We start from the raw sequence: 21,230 nt of genomic DNA on the forward strand, positions 1-21,230 counted from the left end.
TATTAATTGACTATTTAAGATAGTGCGAGCCCTGGCCCATACATGTTCGAGTCTGATCACGAATTGCAGTTGTCTGGCTATCACAAGACCAAGCTCAATTTAAGATTGAACATTGTCTGGGGAGTCTGCTCTGTATTTTCTACTGCACACGCGAGCATAAACGCGCATAAATTAAATGACTCTGTACGCAATTGGATAGTCCTTCAACCAACCTGACCACAAGAGGCGTGATCAACGGGCACCGACCCATCGCTTCTCTATCCGTCATCGTGATAATCCCTCCAATAGCGGGCAAGGTGGATAAGCCAGTCCGTGATTGGTTCCCGCAAAAGTGTAACAGAAGCAGTAGAAATGAGTGTACGGGTTTCCAGACTGAGTTGAAGTTACTGTGACAGCGTGGAAGTTATGCTCAGTTAGACACGTACACATAATCAGTAGATATCAAACAATCTGTAACAATGCAATACTATCGTATATTTAAAAAATTGTACTCGCAAAAGTGTGTTCCATTCCTGTCAGATCCAACAAGGAAGGCACAGCACTGTTTTTTAATCTCATTCTGTCAACAAATCCAGTCTTTAGTTTACAAACGAATCCGAAGTGAAATGAAGGAACAAACACGCAATGTCTTCCCCACGTGAGCTGGAACTTCATTAAAAATAAAGGTCAACCATGCATTGTTAATACTGGAATCCAAATGAAGCTTATGCGGCATGTTTTTTGCTTGGAAGTTCGATCCGTTTAGCTCCATGTAGGCCTGTTATTTATCTATTGTCATGCGCGAATCGGTGGACGGGGCTACAGAATTACGGTACGGATCCACTTGTCCGTGTGATACTTCTGTCGCGCCACACTCCACTTTATTCCTATGGGTGACGTCATGTGACTTTAACGCACCCACAAAGCATCCCGGGAAGGTAGCGCTGCATTTGAAAAAATGCTGCGTGTCAAAAAAGCTGGCCGAAGGCCATCTTTATGCAAATTAATCTGTTGAATGCGACGCGACTATCCACTATTAGGGGTGGGAACCTTAAGGCACTTAAAGGGTTAGTTCACCCAAAAATGAAAATTCTGTCATTAATTACTCACCCTCATGTCGTTCGACACCCGTAAGACCTCCGTTCATATTCGGAACACAAATGAAGATATTTTAATTGAAAGCTGATGGCTGAGAAAGGCTTCAGATAGGCCTCCATTGGCATTCAGTACATTAATCCTCCCAAGACCCATAAAAGGCATTTAAAACGTCGTTACAAAGTCCATCTCACCACAGTGGCTCTACAATAATTTTACGATGCGACGACAATAGTTTTTGTGCGCAAAAAAAAATCTAAACAACACCTTTATCCAGCTTGTTATTGTCTTCCGTGTGTGCCTCCACGACGCATGCGCGAGAATATGACGTAGTGCCAGCGTTCGGGAATCCATGAAATGCACACTTAAGCCCCATTTTGAGAACTACGCAGAGACCTAAAGCACGATCAATGTAGAATTCAACAGCTTAGACACGCGCATCTTCCTCTGCTTGTACACAAATCCCTTCCGGGTCATGTGTCCGAGCGCCGGATCTGCGTCATATTCTCACGCATGCGCCGTGGAGGCACACACGGAAGACAATAACAAGCTTTAAGGTTGCCTTAAAGGTCCCATGGCATGGCATTTTTCTATTATTTTATAATGTTTCCTGAGGTGTACTTATATTGTTAGTATGACTTTTACATCATAAAATGTCATAATTTAGAAATAAAAGGCATTTTTTCTATACTGCCGTTTGCCCTGTGGCTGAATGCCCTGCTTCAAGAGGCGTGTCTGCTGTGAGACTTCAGTAAAAACGCCCACTGTTGTGATTGGCTGACATCTTTGCATTTTAAATGAGCGGAGGGGGCGTGGTTTAACGAGGTCTACGAGGCACGAGCAGGCACGAGCTGCTGCCAGAGAGATGGATGGACCTGAGTTCACTTCACATCAGTTCTCAGCATGTCTGAACTGTTGTAGTTACAGCATATACTTCAGGTTATTAGTCTATTTCTAGTCGGAGGGATTGTCACTCATGTCAGAAAGTTAGTAACTTTAGTAAATTATGGATCAGCGCTGACTGGAGACGCGAACCGTTTAGAACGATTCAGTCCGATTTGGTGAACTGATTCGGTTCACTAAAAAGAACTGGTTCAAAAGAAAGATCGTTCGCGAACCGGACATCACTAATGTACCAGAGACGGAGCTCAGCGATTGCTAACAAAGTTATTTATAGTAACTACTGAGTTATGAGAGCGCTGTCAGTCAGCGCGAGTTTATTGTGTTTGTATTTGAGAGTTCTGAATATGTTACGGCTGTGAATCAAAGACAATGGATCCAATAGCGTAGTGAGAAATATGCTCATTTATTGGGTAGGCACCAGTTCAAAGAAGCTCAATGTCCAAAGAGATAAAGAGAAAACAGGATGGAAGAGACTGCAAACAGCAGACAGGCAGGCAAAACCCCGGCGATGCAGTGCAGGCAGCGAAGCAGGGAATGCAGCGGGCAATGGGCTAGGCGGAATCCAGGAATCCGGAACGGAGAAGACACACGGGAAACAGGACGACAGCCACGAACACAACACAACGCCAGGAAGCCTGTAACGAACTGACAGTGATAGTGGGTGAGAGAGCTGCACATAAAGCCTGGTGATAATGTGCTGCAGGTGGAGGTGATGAGCACCGTAATCAGTAACCACGCCTCCACACAACCTCACAAACACAGAGAAGAGAGACCATGAATTGATGAACCGTGACAGTACCCCTCCCCCTAGGAGCACCTCCTGGAGCTCCCAGGAGGACCTACCTGTCGATTGTAATCATCGATAAGGGAGTGATCCAGTATGTCCCTGGCAGGAACCCAACTTCTCTCCTCCGGACCGTAACCCTCCCAGTCCACCAAGTACTGGAATCCGCGTCCCATCCGCCTAGAGTCCGGAATACGATTTACCGAATAAGTAGGTTCCCCATCTACGAGTCGCGGCAGGGGGGGAACCGGGACAGGCGGATTAATGCGAGCATGAAAAACAGGTTTTAATTTGGAAACATGAAACACGGGGTGAATCCTCCCGTACGCGGGAGGTAGTTTGAGGCGGACTGCCACCGGACTAAGAATCTTGGTGACAGTGAACGGGCCAATGAATTTAGGAGCTAACTTATTACTTACGGAGCGGAGAGGAATGTTCTTAGATGAAAGCCACACTTTTTGACCCACGACGTAGACGGGAGGCTTAGACTGGTGGCGATCGGCTTGGGCCTTGGTGCGTTTACCCACCTGAAGCAGAGTCTCGCGGGCTCTGCTCCAGGTGTCACGACACCTCTGGACGAAGGCGTGAGCGGAGGGGACCGCGACTTCGGATTCCAGACTGGGAAAAATTGGTGGCTGGTACCCTAAGCTACACTTAAATGGCGAAAGGCCCGTACCTGACACTGGTAACGAATTATGCGCGTACTCAATCCATGAGATGCGTTGGCTCCAGGAGGAAGGATTCTTGGAAACCAGACATCGCAACCCTCTCTCCAGGTCTTGGTTAGCCCGTTCAGTCTGGCCATTAGTCTGGGGATGAAAACCGAAGACAAGCTAACCGTCGCCCCTATTAATTTACAAAATTCTCGCCAAAATTTGGACACAAACTGAGGTCCCCTGTCGGAAACCACGTCCATCGGGAGGCCATGTAAACGAAAGACGTGATCAACCACAGCTACCGCTGTCTCCTTAGCAGAGGGTAATTTAGGTAAGGGAATAAAGTGAGCCATCTTCGAGAACCGGTCCACGACGGTCAAAACGACCGTCTTGCCCTGGGAGGGCGGGAGGGCGGTAATAAAATCTAGCGCAATGTGGGACCAGGGTCTCGAAGGGATCGACAGTGGTTGAAGGAGCCCATCGGGAGGGCGATTAGAAGTCTTACCCATGGCACAGACTGAACAGGCCAAAACAAATGCTCGGATGTCACGAGCCATCCTAGGCCACCAGAATCGTTGCTTTACCAAAAACTTGGTTCTATTGACCCCTGGGTGACAAGCTACATTGGAACAATGACCCCATCGTACCACGTCAGACCGAACTCCCTCTGGTACAAATAATCGACTCGGTGGTCCGCCGGGCGGAGGCGTTACCCCTTCTAAGGCTGATCTAACCTTCGATTCGACCTCCCATGTGAGTGTGGAGATACTGAGTCTCTCAGGTAAAATGCAGGTAAAATCAGGTAAAAACGCGCGATAAAGCATCGGGTTTGATGTTCTTGGAACCCGGGCGGTACGAAAGAGTAAAATCAAAACGTCCGAAAAAAAGAGACCACGAGCCTGCCTAGAGTTGAGTCTTTTGGCAGATCTGATGTATTCCAGATTCTTATGATCGGTCCACACGATGAAAGGTACCCCCGACCCCTCTAGCCAATGACGCCATTCCTCCAATGTAAGTTTTACTGCCAACAGCTCTCTGTTACCAATGTCATAATTGCGTTCGGCTGGCGACAGACGGTGAGAAAAAAACGCGCAAGGATGCATCTTGTCATCCGAGGAAGAGCGCTGGGAGAGAACTGCTCCTACCCCCACCTCTGACGCGTCCACCTCCACCACGAACTGACGTAAAGGATCAGGTGTCACGAAAATGGGAGCCGAAACGAAGCGGCTCTTGAGGTTGGTAAATGCAGCCTCGGCTGCACCAGACCACCTGAACGCAGTTCCGGGGGAGGTCAACACGGTCAGAGGCGCGGCTAGCTGGCTGAAATTGCGAATGAAACGCCGATAAAAATTGGCAAATCCCAGAAACCTCTGTAGGGCCTTACGGGAATCTGGGATTGGCCAATCTATCACAGCCTTAACCTTGTCAGGGTCCATGCACATTCCCTCGGATGAGATGATATAACCTAAGAATGGAACAGACTGTGCATGAAACGCGCACTTCTCCGCCTTGACAAAAAGCCCATTCTCTAGCAACCTCTGTAACACTAGTCTGACGTGCTGGACATGTTCCTGGAGAGAAGATGAAAAAATCAATATGTCATCCAGGTAGACATAAATGAACTGGTCAACCATATCTCCCAGCACGTCATTAACTAGTGCTTGGAAGACTGCTGGGGAGTTAGACAGCCCGAAAGGCATGACTAAGTATTCAAAATGGCCCCTAGGGGTATTAAATGCAGTCTTCCATTCATCCCCCTCCCTTATGCGGACCAAATGATAAGCATTACGTAAATCCAATTTTGTGAATATGGATGCTCCCTGTAACCTCTCAAAAGCTGAAGACATCAACGGCAAAGGATAAGTATTCTTTACCGTGATGTTGTTCAGCCCTCGGTAATCAATGCAAGGTCGCAGAGAACCATCCTTCTTACCCACGAAAAAGAACCCCGCCCCCGCTGGAGAAGAGGAAGGGCGGATGAACTCAGAAGCTAGAGAATCAGAAATGTATTTCTCCATGGCCTCCCTCTCAGGAGTAGAAAGTGAATATAACTTGCCCTTAGGCGGAGACTTGCCTGGAAGTAGATCTATGGCACAGTCATAGGGACGATGAGGAGGAAGAGAAGCAGCCCGGGACTTACTGAACACCTCCTTCAGGTCGAGATACTCCTCTGGCACGTTTGATAAATCCATCGTCTCCTCCTGAAACACAAAACTAGACACAGACGAACGGGCAGACACAAGACAAGAGGCATAGCACTGATTACTCCAGACCGTGACCGTGCTGTGTCCCCAGTCAATCCTCGGGTTGTGCTTCTCAAGCCATGGATGACCGAGGACAACAGGTGCGTGAGGGGAATCAGTGAGGAGGAACGTGATGGTCTCAGAGTGGTTGCCCGAAATAGTGAGTGTAATCCTGTCCGTGGTGTGAGTGATGGTGGGTAATGTCTGTCCATTGAGGGCGTGTACAGCAATGGTGTTGGGAAGGGGAGTGATGGGAATCTTGAGTCGGTGAGCCAGCAAACAGTCAATGAAGTTACCCTCCGCTCCGGAATCCACAAGGGCTTGACACCCGTGATAACCGTCTGCCCACTGCAATCTTCCCGGAAGGAGGGTCGCGGACGAGGATTTCCCCAACGCAGCTCCACCCGACAGTAGCCTCCTCTCTACTGCCGGGCTTGACCTTTTACTGGACACTGGTTGAGGAAATGCCCCGCCGCGCCACAGTAAAGACACAGTCCCTCCACTCGACGACGCTCTCTCTCCTCCCGGGAAAGCCGAGCTCTGCCTACCTGCATGGGCTCGGGTGCGTTGGTGGGACTGACCGTGTTAGCACCAAGGAACTCGTGGAAATCCGGGGTCCTTCTCAGTCGTGTGCGTTGGTTCAAAGACTCGAGACGTGAGTCAACCCGAAGGGCCAGATCCATGAGTCCGTTAAGGTCCGAAGGCAGGTCCACTGCGTACACCTCCTGCTGAACACGGTCAGCCAGCCCATGCAGGAAACGGTCCCACTGCGCCTCCTCGTTCCATCTACACTCTGCGGCCAAGGTCCGGAAGTCAATGATGTAATCGGAGACGGGTCTATTACCTTGCTGGAGTTCGGCGAGTCTACGGGCCGCCTCGCGTCCCGTAGCTGCTCGGTCAAAGACCCGTCTCATCTCCTCTGAGAGTGAGAGGAACGAGGAACAACACGGATCTTGATTTTCCCAGACCGCCGTTCCCCAGCGTGCCGCACGCCCCGTTAGTAGGTTGATCACCAACGCCACTCTGGAAGCTTCTGTAGAAAACGAAGTTGGTTGCAACGAGAAAAACAAAGAACATCTCGTTAGAAATGATCTACACAGATCGGGCTCACCCGCATAGCGTTCTGGCGTTGGGATCCGGGGTTCGTGCGGATTGATGTTACTGAAGGGCTGGGGAATCGGCGGTGGTGTAGGTGGTGGCGCAGTGGGCACTCCAAGCTGTTGAATGAGTGTGGAGAGCTCAGACACCTGCTCCGCCACCGCCTGCACTGCCTGGGCTGTACTCGTCGCTTGTTGATCCTGACGATCCATATGCTGATTACTCGCGTTGAGATATTCCTGGAGTTCGGTCACCCTCGCTGGATCCATAAAGATGGTCAGTTCGTTCTGTTACGGCTGTGAATCAAAGACAATGGATCCAATAGCGTAGTGAGAAATATGCTCATTTATTGGGTAGGCACCAGTTCAAAGAAGCTCAATGTCCAAAGAGATAAAGAGAAAACAGGATGGAAGAGACTGCAAACAGCAGACAGGCAGGCAAAACCCCGGCGATGCAGTGCAGGCAGCAAAGCAGGGAATGCAGCGGGCAATGGGCCAGGCGGAATCCAGGAATCCGGAACGGAGAAGACACACGGGAAACAGGACGACAGCCACGAACACAACACAACGCCAGGAAGCCTGTAACGAACTGACAGTGATAGTGGGTGAGAGAGCTGCACATAAAGCCTGGTGATAATGTGCTGCAGGTGGAGGTGATGAGCACCGTAATCAGTAACCACGCCTCCACACAACCTCACAAACACAGAGAAGAGAGACCATGAATTGATGAACCGTGACAGAATAAACACGAGTCCCAGTCACACCGAGTCCGTCTTCATCATTATTACCAACTTTGTAACACATGCAATGTACCATTACAGCTGTCGAGATGAACGAGTTAAAAGTAAGTGTTGATAATAGCATTATTTTTAAAATAAAATAAAAGCGTCAGTGACGCGCGTTGAGTACACAGCGCAAACAAAGACACAACAGCAGTAATCGAATGTAATCCAGTTTATTGTGGGGCTAGGCTGGCTAGCCCGGATATGCTCACGCTTACCCCCCTTCTGCTTAATCTCACGCCGCGTTTGGTGCCTCCGCTGTGGGCCAGATGCAGTACTGGGGGTCGGGGATGTTGAAGGCCGACCGGCCAGTGCAGCCCGAGCTTCGGCGTGTGTGAGGTTTATCTCTAAAGATGTTACTCTGCCGATGTTGAGCAGAAACTCATGACTGTATGCACATTCTAGAACCGATAGACGCGACGAGGACGTACAAAAACACTGACTCACAAGATAGAAAACATGAAAACACCGTTCTGTCTGGAGAGAGAGAAGCCGCATTGTGTGCTCGAATAATAAATAATTAGCTACAAATCAGAAATCACTGATCACAGATCAGAAGGAACTGAAAAAAGACTTCTGTTTTCATTTGTACATCCAAACACTGAGAAACTGCCAGCGTTCACTCGTTCACAAGCCTTGATCTCTCGAGCGTTTGCATGGGCGTGCCAGATTCTCTGGGCGGAGGAAAGGGAGGTAACCGTTCCTGCTTGGACGTCAAACCAGGAGACTTCAGGATTGGCTAGTCTGGCATGTCATTTTCTCAAAGGCAGAGAGAGACAGCCAGAACTCGGTTTTACACCGATCAACATTTCTATCCACTTGGGGACAATATTCAGGCTAGGGGAACTCATATTAATGTTGAAAAACCTCATAAAATGAAAATTTCATGCCATGGGACCTTTAAGGTTCCCACCCCTAATAGTGGATAGTCGCGTCGCATTCAACAGATTAATTTGCATAAAGATGGCCTTCGGCCAGCTTTTTTTGACACGTAGCATTTTTTCAAATGCAGCGCCGCCTTCCCGGGATGCTTTGTGGGTGCGTTAAAGTCACATGACGTCACCCATAGGAATAAAGTGGAGTGTGGCGCGACAGAAGTATCACACGGACAAGTGGATCCGTACCGTAATTCTGTAGCCCCGTCCACTTTTTGGGTGAACTAACCCTTTAACGACTTGATCCGATTCTGATTCTGGGAGTAACGATTCGATTCCCAAAACGATTCTTAACATACATTTTTGGTAACTAATTATCCTGCTGTGCAAATACATGAACTTTACATTTGAACCAAAATTGGAGCTAATATGTGTTTTGTTTTTAGTTAGAATATCTGTTTGACAGTATTGCCATATTAAAAATGATTATGAAGATTTCTTTCAATACTTTTATTTTATTAACAAAGTTATATTCAAGATTATCAAGCTCTGAATGAAACATGGTAAGCCATATACAATTGCAAAGAACAATCATTAAGAATAAACAGGTTCTCAATTTACAACTATAAGTGTGACAATTTTTCAGTTTCTTTAGAACATTTTAACAAAAAATGTCTTTAAAAGCAAAAAAAAGTTGACTTTGGTTAGAGAAAAAAAAATCTTTAAAACATACGCTAATGCAGAAGAAAAACAACTTTAGCGCCCGCTGAGAAGCCAAATTCAGTGTGTGCGCATAACATCTCACATGAGAACTTGCTGAGCTGCAACAGTCATGAGAGACATTTAACGAATCACTCACCAAAACGAAGTCTGACGAAGTCAGAATTTTCCATTAGTTTGAAACATTGTGCAGTAGTTCAGCGATATTTGATAAGTCATTCCAAAAATGATGCAACGGATGTTGGTAGGTTTATGTCCTGGCCACCGCATCGGAGACGGTGGAGTGTTGTTAACAATTAATGGCAAGGAAAGCGCCTTATATCCTACTTGAGCACCACTTCGTTATTTTGGCTCAGAATTTCGTTTGTTGGAAATATTAACTTAATTTAGAAGTGCTTTTGAAATTAAAAACTTAGCATTTAACAGGCAAAATACATTTTTGAAATGGACAGGCAGCCGCAGCGAGCGCAGACACAGAGCGGCCAGAGAAACGGAGGAGCGACTGCTGTAAGGCGTTTGAGCAAAACTGCGGAAAAACTGCATAAAACGTGCAGGTGTTGAACCCTCTCACCGGGAAATGTGTCCCCACCGGTGCGACGCCCCTGAGCAGGTGAGTAGCATCTGCCTGCACAACTGGAGGCTGCATTTTCAGGAACGCCGTCCTAGGCCCGCATTTCTAGGACCCTAGATTTTTATTGACAACGCCACCTAGCGAATTAGAGGATAAGCAAAGATGGATGACGATCAGATTGTGAGTATCACATGTGAATCAGTTTTTTATTTTAAAGGGTAACATCAAAAACAATCGTGATGCATTTCATTGGACAGTTAACGTAGCCGAAGTGATCGTGATTTGCTAAATAGTCTTGGATGCATATCATATGTAGGCTATATTAGATAGTGCTGTAAAAGAATTGTTAGCACATTCGTTTAACTAAACTTGCATGCAGAGCCGGCTCTCCCTATAAGCGAACTAAGCGGCTGCTTAGGGCCCCGCCGCCACTAGGGGGCCCCCTAACTACAGATTGCACTCGCCAGCGTCGCCGCAGTTTATCACGCAAGACGTTCAATTTGCGTCATTCGCACCGCGCGAAAAGCGCCTTCCGCGCCGCGGGACCTCTAGACGCGCGTCAACGCGCCTTTCCATTAACAGTCCCTCCAGAAAAACGCGATTATGCGATCGCGTGATTTAACGCATAATCAGCCAAAGTCCGCATATTCATGCGGGGGCCGCATTTTTTCAAATACGCCGCACTTTCGCCGCATAAATTGCCTATTTCCGCGTGCAAAATATTCGGGGCTATCATGATTTCATAATCCCCGCATTTTCGTTGCAAAAAAAGTCATATATTAGCAGAAAGTTGAAAAATTTTCGTTTACTTCACACAAGAGCCGCCATTTCCGCCTATTGCCATGGGAACGTTTTGAAGGGACGTGATTACCCAACGCGAACGTCATCGAAAAGCTTCAAACCCGTGGAGAAACCATAGATACCGGTGAAACCATGATGAAGCACAAACTCCCATTGGCCAACAAAAATAACAGCAAAAGAGCAAAGCAGTTTCCCTGTGTGCTGACTGATTTCAAAACACAGCTTTGAAGCGTTATGAATCAATGAGTCGATTCAGCGGTTTGAAGCGTTATGAATCAATGAGTTGATTCAGCGGTTTGAAGCGTTATGAATCAATGAGTCGATTCAGCGGGTTGGATCGCCAAAGTCACGTATTTCAGCAGTTTGACACGCGATCCGAATCATGAATCGACTCGATGATTCATAGCATCATGATGCTGTGTTTTGAAATCAGTCATCACTATATAAGTCGTTATTTAGTTTTTTTTTGCACAAAATAACTATTATCGTCGCTTCATAAAGTTATTGTAGAACCACTGTAGTGAGATGGACTTTGTAACGACGTCTTTAGTAGGCTACCTTTTATGGGTCTTGAGAGTGTACATTGTGCCAATGGAGGCCTTTCTGAGCCATCGGAATTCAACTAAAATATCTTAATTTGTGTCCAACAACATAAAGGGAAGTCATTAATGACAGAATTTTCATTTTTAGGTGAACTAACCCTTTAAGAGATTGCACTTTGTGCATTGGAAGCACTCAAATGTCTGTTTTGTATAGCGACATCTGTAAAACAGGAAGTTATTTATTAATTTTTTCAGAAGTTGTAGCATATTCCTTTTGTAAAGCTACAGAACTTGATTGACTAAATGTTTTGTAAATTTGAGCCATTATTAAGGTCTTCAATAAAACAAGATGAGAACTTAAATATTCCAGCACTTTCTGTGATGTAGTGCTTTTTTTCTCTTTCTCATCAAACCGCAGTTTTTGCAAGTTCCCGCAATTTTATCGCATAAAATTGCATAAATATCCCGCATTTTTCATCGCATTTTTTAAGAAAACGTGCCGCATAATCAAGGATTTTTGCCCGCAACAATCACAAAAAAAAGCCGCATTTTTCTGGAAGGACTGACTTAACATTGAAATCAAATCACTCGCGCCAGACACTCTATTTGCGTTTGGTGTGAACGCAGCATAACGTTAGCTGTCCCTGTCCGTCGATTATGCTGAATCAACATTGCTTGCGCTATGGTCCAGCCGTCGGCCCCAGCTCTGGGCTACAGACCGCGTAGAGACAGACCCACCTCCTATGAATGTTTTTTCTTTTTAACAGTTAACTTACATGACCTACACTAGTTCTGGGAAAGAAAAAAACGAAAAATCTTTGTCTCAATAGACGCTTATTACAATAAAAAAATAGTTTAAGAACATTCGAGAGAAAGAAAGTAATAGGAAGAGAAAGAGCAATCATTTGACAGTCATAATCAAAATGAAGTTTAAAATAAAGCGGTTAAATACAAGCTTTTTCTTATGGTCTTAATTGAATAGGCAATTAAAGATTATTAATAAATATTAATCTATATACTATTATGAAATATTTTATATAGGCTATTGTTAAGCTAAATCGCCCAGACCATTTAAACCTAAAGAAAACACAGTGTCCTCTCTGAAACATTATTGAATGATGATGATCGATACAAGACACCTAAAAGCAAAATGGATTTGTGGTAAATTTTAGTAAAGAACACTGTAAAAAAAAGCAGGTCCCCAATTCAAAATTTTCTAGTGAGCGATCACATCTAAATTTTTCATTTGGCCAAATTGAATTAATGTGAATTGATGCATTTTAATTCAATTAAATTTCAAGAAATTAAATTTGGCCAACTGAAAATTTTAGATGTGATCGCTCACTAGAAAATTTTCAATTGGGCACCTGATTTTTTTTTACAGTGAATGTATTACTGTATGTAATCATAAAAGGTAAAAAATATCTCACTCCATGCTGTGAAGGTTTAAAATATGAACAGTATGTAAGAGTTAATCAACCAATAATTAAATAATATAATTTAACATTGGATTTCTTTTAATTTACCCTTAACATAATTGTAAAAAACTAAATGTCACTTTCTCAGGAGGAGCCATTCTTAAATATTTTGGTGGTCGTGGAGAAACATTTCAGGAGTAAATATTTCCCACTGCCTTTCTTTTGAATAGTTTTGTGCGCAACTTCAACATAGCTAATTTTCCTCTTGCCAATAAAAAATGTAGTTTTATAATCATAATTCACTATGTTGTCTAATTGTACTTTAATATTAATTTAAAATTAATGTGTTTTATCTACTCAGCATACTGTATTTATTATTAATTATATTATAATCTCAACAGCTGGAGGAGGTGACTCTACTGCTGCTTCAGTAGAGCAGCGAGCCGCATACCACTATGGCTAATGTTGTAAGTTAGCTATATATTGTTAATGCTAAATTATTAATATTTATTTGTTTACAACAAATTTACCTTAAATTTGCAAATCTATAATCTTTACTGGTAACACTTTATTTTGATAGTCCACTTTAGACATTCTACTAACTATAAGGAACTTTGCAACTAAATGTCAACTAACTGTCATTAGAGTATTTGTAGACTGTCTGATTAATATTTACTAAAAATTTATTTTGTTGGTCCCCCAACAGACATTCTACTGACTATAAGTAACTTGGCAACTACAATTCAACTTATTCTACTAACTCAAACCCTAACACCTAACCATAACCTACCAGTCTACTGACAGTCAACTAATACTCTAATGACAGTTAGTTGACATGTAGTTGCAAAGTTACTTATAGTTAGTAGAATGTTTAAAGTGGACTATCGAAATAAAGTGTAACCTCTTTACTTTTACTGTTTCAGTGAGTGTACTTTAATAAGCAGTACAATAATTGTAGGCAATCATGTTAAAAGATATACAGATGAAATATGTAAGTGTTAGATTGTATACAGTTGCTGGTTTGCAGTGCAATACTCCATTATTCACTGCAAGGCAGGGCCCCAAAATTATCCTGCTTAGGGCCCCCAGATTTACAGAGCCGGCCCTGCTTGCATGCAAGCTTGTGTTGACTTAGTGACAGCACAATTGTGTCTTAAGACAACTGTATTACGTTCGTTGTGAAAGCTTGTTACTTGTTGTTTTTTTCTTCATTTTAATTAAGTTAAAATAATCGTAATGTTTTAGCTGTCACGTGCTCACAGTCAGCCTGTTTAACGTTACCACACAATACATGACATGTTATGAATACGTCTCTTCATTTTGGCAAGGTTTTATAAAGTTGATTGAGATCTATGGCGTTTTTATAGTCAGGCATAACAGAGGCCATCATAATAATTGACTGTTAAAACACCACGTGTTAGTCATGTATTGTGTACTTTAGCTACTCTTTATGAAGTGCTTTCAAGGAGGACACAGCTCAGGGCAGGCAGAAGTATGACAAAAGATTAATTAATTGGTCAAGTCCTAGACTTAGCCCTATTTTATGTCTATGTATTTATTTATATAAAATGAACTTGTTGAAAAGAGGGGACAGCATCCAGTTGGTAGGTAGTGCTGCTGCAATGTGTGTTTTAAATATTTAAAGTACAGGAAAGTCATATTATTGTAGAAATAACATGTTATTTCTATTCAGATTTCTTGCATCTCTCTCTCTCTTTTTTTTTCTTGGTTCAGATACACTTTATTGACATGAATGTTTCAAGAACCTGTTCAGTGTTCACCCAAATCTTTGAACAGTATGCAATAACAGTAATATGAACATTATTTGGTATGAAAATTTATATAATTTTGTATTGTATATAATGTGTGTGCTCTGTGGTGACTAAGATTTGAAAAATTCAAATTTTAAATTAGAGTTGAACTAGTTCAACTCAATGTTCCTTATTTCATTAACTTCTCTATCTTTCTCTCTCTTAGGAGTCAGTGCAGACGTTGTCCATGAAGTTCTTCCTATGTGGTTCATGTCATGAACAAATTTGTTTTTGTGTGTGTTCAAATTCAACTGTTGCAATATATTTTATAAAATATACACAATCTTAAATCTACCCCCAGAGTCATCCTTGTGTATTCCCTCTGTACTTGAAAATGTGATTGACTGAAAAGGCGATACCATTCCTTGTTTATTTTACTTGATGAGTTATTAAATGATGCAACTTGGACCCAATAATTACTCAACATTCCTAGAAACCAGATTTAATTGCAATAAAGAAAGCAGTATTTGGGTGCAATAAACCTTTAAAAACATTAAAAATACTGCCTTGGTGACACTTGTTTCGGATCTCCAAACTAGGGTCCTGGAAATGCGTTCCTGGGATTGCGGTTCTCCGATTCGGTAGGTGGCGCTGTCACAAAAAAATAGGGTCCTAGAAATGCTGTCTTGAAAGTGCAGCCTCTGCTATTGCAGACGGATAATGTTGGAGCAGGTCGTAGTTTGTCCATTTTATCTTAAACGAAGGCAATTCACCAGCATACGAACGTTTGCCTATCAACGGGTTGTTCTGTTTGGCTGGTGATCACAGTGGTGAAGTGGCTGTTCGAATTGAACACAGAATCGATTCTGAATTTTTGAGAATCGATTCTGAATCGTTGGATAACGAATCGCGATGCATCAACCTTTTCTCCCACCCCTATCCACTATACGCGTGCTTTTGAGCCAGTGGGGAATGTTGTGTTTTATACCCGCGAGAGACTTCCCCACAGTCCCCATGTGCTCTAGTGATGTGTCGTTCATGAACGATTCGTTCATTTTGAACGAATCTTTAAAATGACTCGGGACTACCGAGTTGTCTCAGAGAGTGATTTGTTCATTTTGTGTTGACCGCGCATGCGCATTACGCTGAATCTGTACTGGAAAGAACAAAAATGATTAGTTCATCTTTCGAGTCTCGAGTTCGGGTTTGAGTCTTTCGTTCTTCCTGTCAGTCCCATAGAGTCTATGCTGTCAGTAACGGAAACAGAAAAGATTAGTTCTTACGAGTCTTTCGGGTTTGACGTTTGAGTCATTCGTTCTTTTGCCACGTGACTTGTCACTGTATTGAACACTAGTTCACAACCTTTTTACTAACAAGCACGTAGTTATTTTTTTATTTTATTTTTTTATATATAATTCTCAGTTAATATCAGACATATACAAATATGGGAAATATATTGACTATTCAAGTCTAACATCACAAATTCAAGTCAATTAGACTATTACTCGTTTTGAATCAACTGTATTTTATTTTTCTCTGTTGAGTTATATTATTATTATTTTTTTGTCCCTGTGTTATTAATGAATAAAAATCAGTTTAAAAATGTTACCTAAACCTTTGTAACATAGCTTATAGGCCTATAGCACCTATACAAAAACATATTACACACACACACACTATATATATATATATATATATATATATATATATATATATATATATATATATATATATATATATATATATATATATATATATATATATATATATATATATATATATATACGAGAGGCGTAGAACAAACGTGATAAATATGAAGTTGCAAAAGAAATAATGTCTCGGATCAGGAGGTGAGGTGAACTAACAGAGTTAGACTGCAATAGCCTGACCCAGCAACTAATCAATTAATTAAACGTTTCAGTTTCTTATCATTTGGCTTTGGTTGCAGTACCCTATAGTTTATTTTTATTTAGTTTTACAAATGTAATCAACATTTTCATAAGTACTATGGGTTGGGCTATTTAACATGTCATTTTAATTATATTTTTCTGAAATGACTCAAAAAAAGATTAGTTCATTTTGCTGAACGAGACTCAAAGATCCGAGTCAGTAAAATGATCCGAACTTCCCACTACTAATGTGCTCTACTTCTATTGGATAGTTGCGTCGTGTTCAACGGATTAATTTGCATAAAGATGGGCTACAGTCAGCTTTTTTTGACACGCAGCATTTCTTCAAATGCAGCGCCGCCTTCCCGGAATGCTCTGCGGGCACTTGACTTCACCCATAGGAATAAAGTGGAGTTCGGCGTGACAGAAGTGTCGCACGGACAAGTGGATCCGCACCCTGAGGCATTCATCTTCTTCGGTCGAGGCAGCGTTTCACTGCTCTGTGATGTCACAGGTGATAGATTTTGTATGTAAATCTTCTAGGCCAGTTCCTTTTTGTAAAATGAACACCATTTGTCTTTAATGGCCCTTGGAGCCCATGAGTGATTGGATTAGCATCTATGCATTTGAATGTCACTGTTATGCTGATTGGATCAGTATCGATGGCAGGAACGTTTGGGGTGTGTAAGAACGATCTCCTGTGGGAGGTCCTAACAGTTTCCCTTTGTCTGAAGCCCTTTGTCTTCCCTGTATAAAGTTCTGTCTCAGAACACAGAACGTTGGGTTAAGATTGTTGAAGGGCGGCATGATAACATCGATGCTGAAAGACTGCTACACTACAAACCTTCAATAAAATCTTCTCCCCACAAGAACTCTGGTCAAGCTTACTTATTTTATGTATTGGAGAAATCTAATACATTGGCGAGCCACCCAAACGACTGCTCGGCCAAATACACCAAAATCTAACAATTTGGCGAGCCAGCCAGGAGAGACTGACAAGAAGAGAACTCACTAGCTGCAACAAGAAACTGAATCCAGATTGAAACTTCAAGCACAAAGATCTGCTTTCCAGACTGCATCTTGTGGAATCCAGAGTGAAACTTCCAGCTGAACAAAGATTTCCAGACTGAATCTTTCTCAAATATCCTAATTTGGTGAGTGAAACTTATCAGCTCTCTAAAAGAACAACTTCTGACAAGAATAAATAAGTAGACCAGTAAAGATTTGTAGTGTAGTCACACATACTGTGTATTGTTGAGAATTTTAAGCTTGGGCCTTTTTCATGAGTCTGTAGGAACCCATTAAATGATTTAGTTCTGAGGAGCTATTGTGGTGGGTTCGAGTCCCATCTCAGTAAGAATCATTTAAGAAGCGGTTGAGTCCGTTCTCATGTGATTGTAGGAACTATTGAAATAAAGTATAAGTTTAGTCCTTTCTCTGGAAGTCTGTAGGAATTGTTAAAGAAACAATTGAGTCCGTTCATCAGAGAAATTGTAGAAGCAGAGGCTTAGCCCTTTCACTTTGATGTCTGTAGGAATTGTTAAAGAAACACATTGAGTCCGTTCGTCCAGAGACTGTAGAAACTGTATGGGGCTTAGTCCTTTCACTTTGATGTCTGTAGGAATTGTTAAAGAAACACATTGAGTCCGTTCGTCCAGAGACTGTAGAAACTGTATATGGTTTGATCCTTTCTTTGGAAGTCTGTAGGAATTGTTAAAGAAACAATTGAGTCCGTTCATCAGAGAGATTGTAGGAGCTATTGTGGTGGGTTCGAGTCCCATCTCTGTGTTTTCCTCTGCACTGCCAGGGAAGAGTTAACAGACAGCTGTAGGGTTTGGTTAACTAAGTTTTCCTTTAAAATTTTTGTTTTAGAGATGAGTTAAGCCTCTGTTCAAGCAGGGAAGAATTGTTTTTGCCTCTGTTTTTCAGGCAGGGAAGATTAGCATACAGGCTAATTTTTGTGTTGTCCTCTGTTTTAAGCCTCTGTTCAAGCAGGGAAGAATTGTTTTTGCCTCTGTTTTTCAGGCAGGGAAGATTAGCATACAGGCTAATTTTTGTGTTGTCCTCTGTTTTATGCCTCTGTTCAAGCAGGGAAGAATTGTTTTTGCCTCTGTTTTAGGCAGGGAAGATTAACATTTAGTTAATATTCGTGTTGTCCTCTGTTTTGCTAAAAAAGTTAACAATAGTTGATCTGTGTAAACAAGGCTGTTGATCAGAGAAGTCAGTGTTTGTGAGTGTGTGGTAACAGAACAAAGAGTAGCTAGAGTAGCTTCTTTGTGCTTCTCCGTGCTAGAGTAGCTTCTTTGACTAAGAAATTGAACCTCAACAAAGCTGCAGAGAAAACTGATGTGAATGAAGTTAGTCAGCCTGATAACATTTATCCTGATTTACAAGCTTTCTTTGAAACAGACGTAGCCATTCAACCAGTATCTGATGTGCCATTTGATTCAGTGAAACTATGTGGCGCTAAGAGAACATCTCAGAGATTTGAGGAAATTGAAAATATTTCTCAACCTGCTTACTCATGTGTCACACTGCAAAGTTGTTCCACCACCAACAGGGATAGGATAGGACGGACACATGGACCAGTGAGGAGCCCAGGAAAGAACCGAATGCAACAGGCATCGGGGGCCAATCCTTGGGTGAAGATTTCCCTCATAGGCATTCCCACAATAGTCCATCCTTACCTCACTGTTCTTTAGGTGTCGCAGGAATTAAGAAATAGGGAAAGAAGGAATAACAATAGCAGACTCAGATTGAACAGATGAGACAACCCTAATGTTTGCTGTCTTTTAGAACGAATACTGCTCTGTTGTCTTTTGTTCTCTTTCTTAATCTGTGCAGATACCACTTGACGGTTATCCTGAGCTCAAATATCCTAATTTGGGGACACATCTGCTGTACTGCCATGGCCGAGTCTACACAAATCAAAGATAATGACCAGACAAAAAGGCCAACCACAGAAAAGCATGGAACAGAACCCCCAAATGTAACCATTGCTGAAATGAAAGACAACCTGTTTGAATATTTGGACAAAAGGCTGGGACTGAGGAAGTGCCATGATGACATGTGGAAGAAATATGGCATTAAAGATTCAGAAGATGGATTATGGGACTTGCTGGATATTAAAAGGGTTTACGGAAAGACACATCACTTAAGGTCAAACACTAAGAGAGATGGATTATCTGTTATTCTGGGCAAACAAATTCGGCAACATTTGCAGAAGTGTGAGACTGACAAACTACATCGAGAGATCAATGCGGAAAAGGCAAAAGTTCGAGCACTTGCTGAACAACTGCAAAATGAAAAGAAGGAAAAAGAAAGACTCTTGAATGATAATGACAAGCTGTTAAAATTGCTTTCTTGGCAACAAAATTCCATAAAATCTAGCAGCAAGATAGAGAAAGAGTTGCTCTATCCATTTAAAGAACTCGAGAAGGTTCAACAGCGTCATCATCTGCTAGGAGAAACTGAGAGCTCTGATGGCAGTGATGTTGAACCTGAGACACATGTTCATGTCCCCAAGAAGAACAAAAAGATTAGACTTGCTCCTGTAATTGTCAAGAACAGAAGGACTGAAATTGAAGTTGACAATGAGGAGGAGTATGAGGAGGAAGGCGAAAGACGAACCCACATCGTAAAAAAAAATATTAAGAAATACATTCCCTGTAAGACATACCAGCCAGCTTCACCGGAGCAAATAGACAAGTGGTCTAAGGAATTACCAGATGTGTACAAACAACCACTAAAAGTATGGCAAGTTCTTCAGCGGTTGCAGAAAATCTATTCCTTACACCCATTAGATGGAGCAATGATACTTAATATCAACATGAGAGACAATGATCAAAAAAACCTCACTGGAAGTGTTGAATCCAGGGTAGGTGAGTCTCAAGAGAACATTGAGGCTGGCTGGGAAGCTGTAAAAACCTTCTTGTTTGAACTGAAACCTGCAGAGATTAATTGGACTAAAATTACCTTATGCATGCAGAAAACAGGAGAAACTGTTACAGAGTTTGAAGAACGCTTCACACAAACCTGGTTGGAACACTCCGGTGTAAACGACAGTGAGGATCTAGACAAGGATACTAGCATGCCTCTGAAAACTGCATTTGTGAATGGACTGAAACCTGAAATCTCAAAAGCCCTAAAAATCCGATATGACGACTGGGACAGTGTTGGAACAGCTTTCAATCAGCTTGTTGAGTGGTCAGCAAAAATTGAAAGGACACATGAGGTCAAACTAAGAACTCTGCAATCTGGATCTTTAACACACAGCACAAGGAACATGGGGATTGATGTTCAAGAAAAAGGAGGTTGGAGATATACACACACAAAACCACAACGTCAAGAACGACACAGAAAGTGTAACTATTGCAACAAAGAAGGACACTGGTTTCGTGAATGCAAAAAGAGAATGAGGGATGAAAACAAAGATGGGAATGATCTCACCAAGAGGTTTGAGCAGCATACTGAAGAACAAAAGCACACCCTTCTAAATCAAACTCCAGGAGAACATAGCAGACAACCAAATGGCAAAGAAAACAGGTTTTGCAGTTCCTGTCAGAAAATAGGCCATTCAGAGGTAAAATGCTGGTCACTTGGAAAGGGTCGTCCTCCGCCTTATTTTCAGAAAAATAGGGAATTACTTTCTAAAAGCAAAGATCAGCGCGTATTTACAGGTAAAGCTCTCAGTGAGCTGACTGCATTGTTCATGCAAGGCCTTCAACTATTAACTTCACTTGCGAGCGGGCTAGCAGCCTCTTAGCAATGAGTTTAATAGTAAAACATCCAAATTGCAATGATCCTGTTTGTTTTCTCATGAATAAACCCAGAACACAACACTATCTGCCATTTCCAAAAGATCACAACTCCAAAATAAAAGCTTCAAGAGGATTCAAGCATTCAAGAGGATGATAAGTTTCACCATGAAGTCTTATACTGTAATTTTAAGAAGGAACCTGTATACAGCATGTGTACATGATATCTATATTGTGATCAAAAATGATCAAAGGAGGGATTGATAGATTTTGTATGTAAATCTTCTAGGCCAGTTCCTTTTTGTAAAATGAGCACCATTTGTCTTTAATGGCCCTTGGAGCCCATGAGTGATTGGATTAGCATCTA

Source organism: Gobio gobio (genome assembly GCF_949357685.1).
Source record: "Gobio gobio genome assembly, chromosome: 9".
Taxonomy (NCBI): Eukaryota; Metazoa; Chordata; class Actinopteri; order Cypriniformes; family Gobionidae; genus Gobio; species Gobio gobio.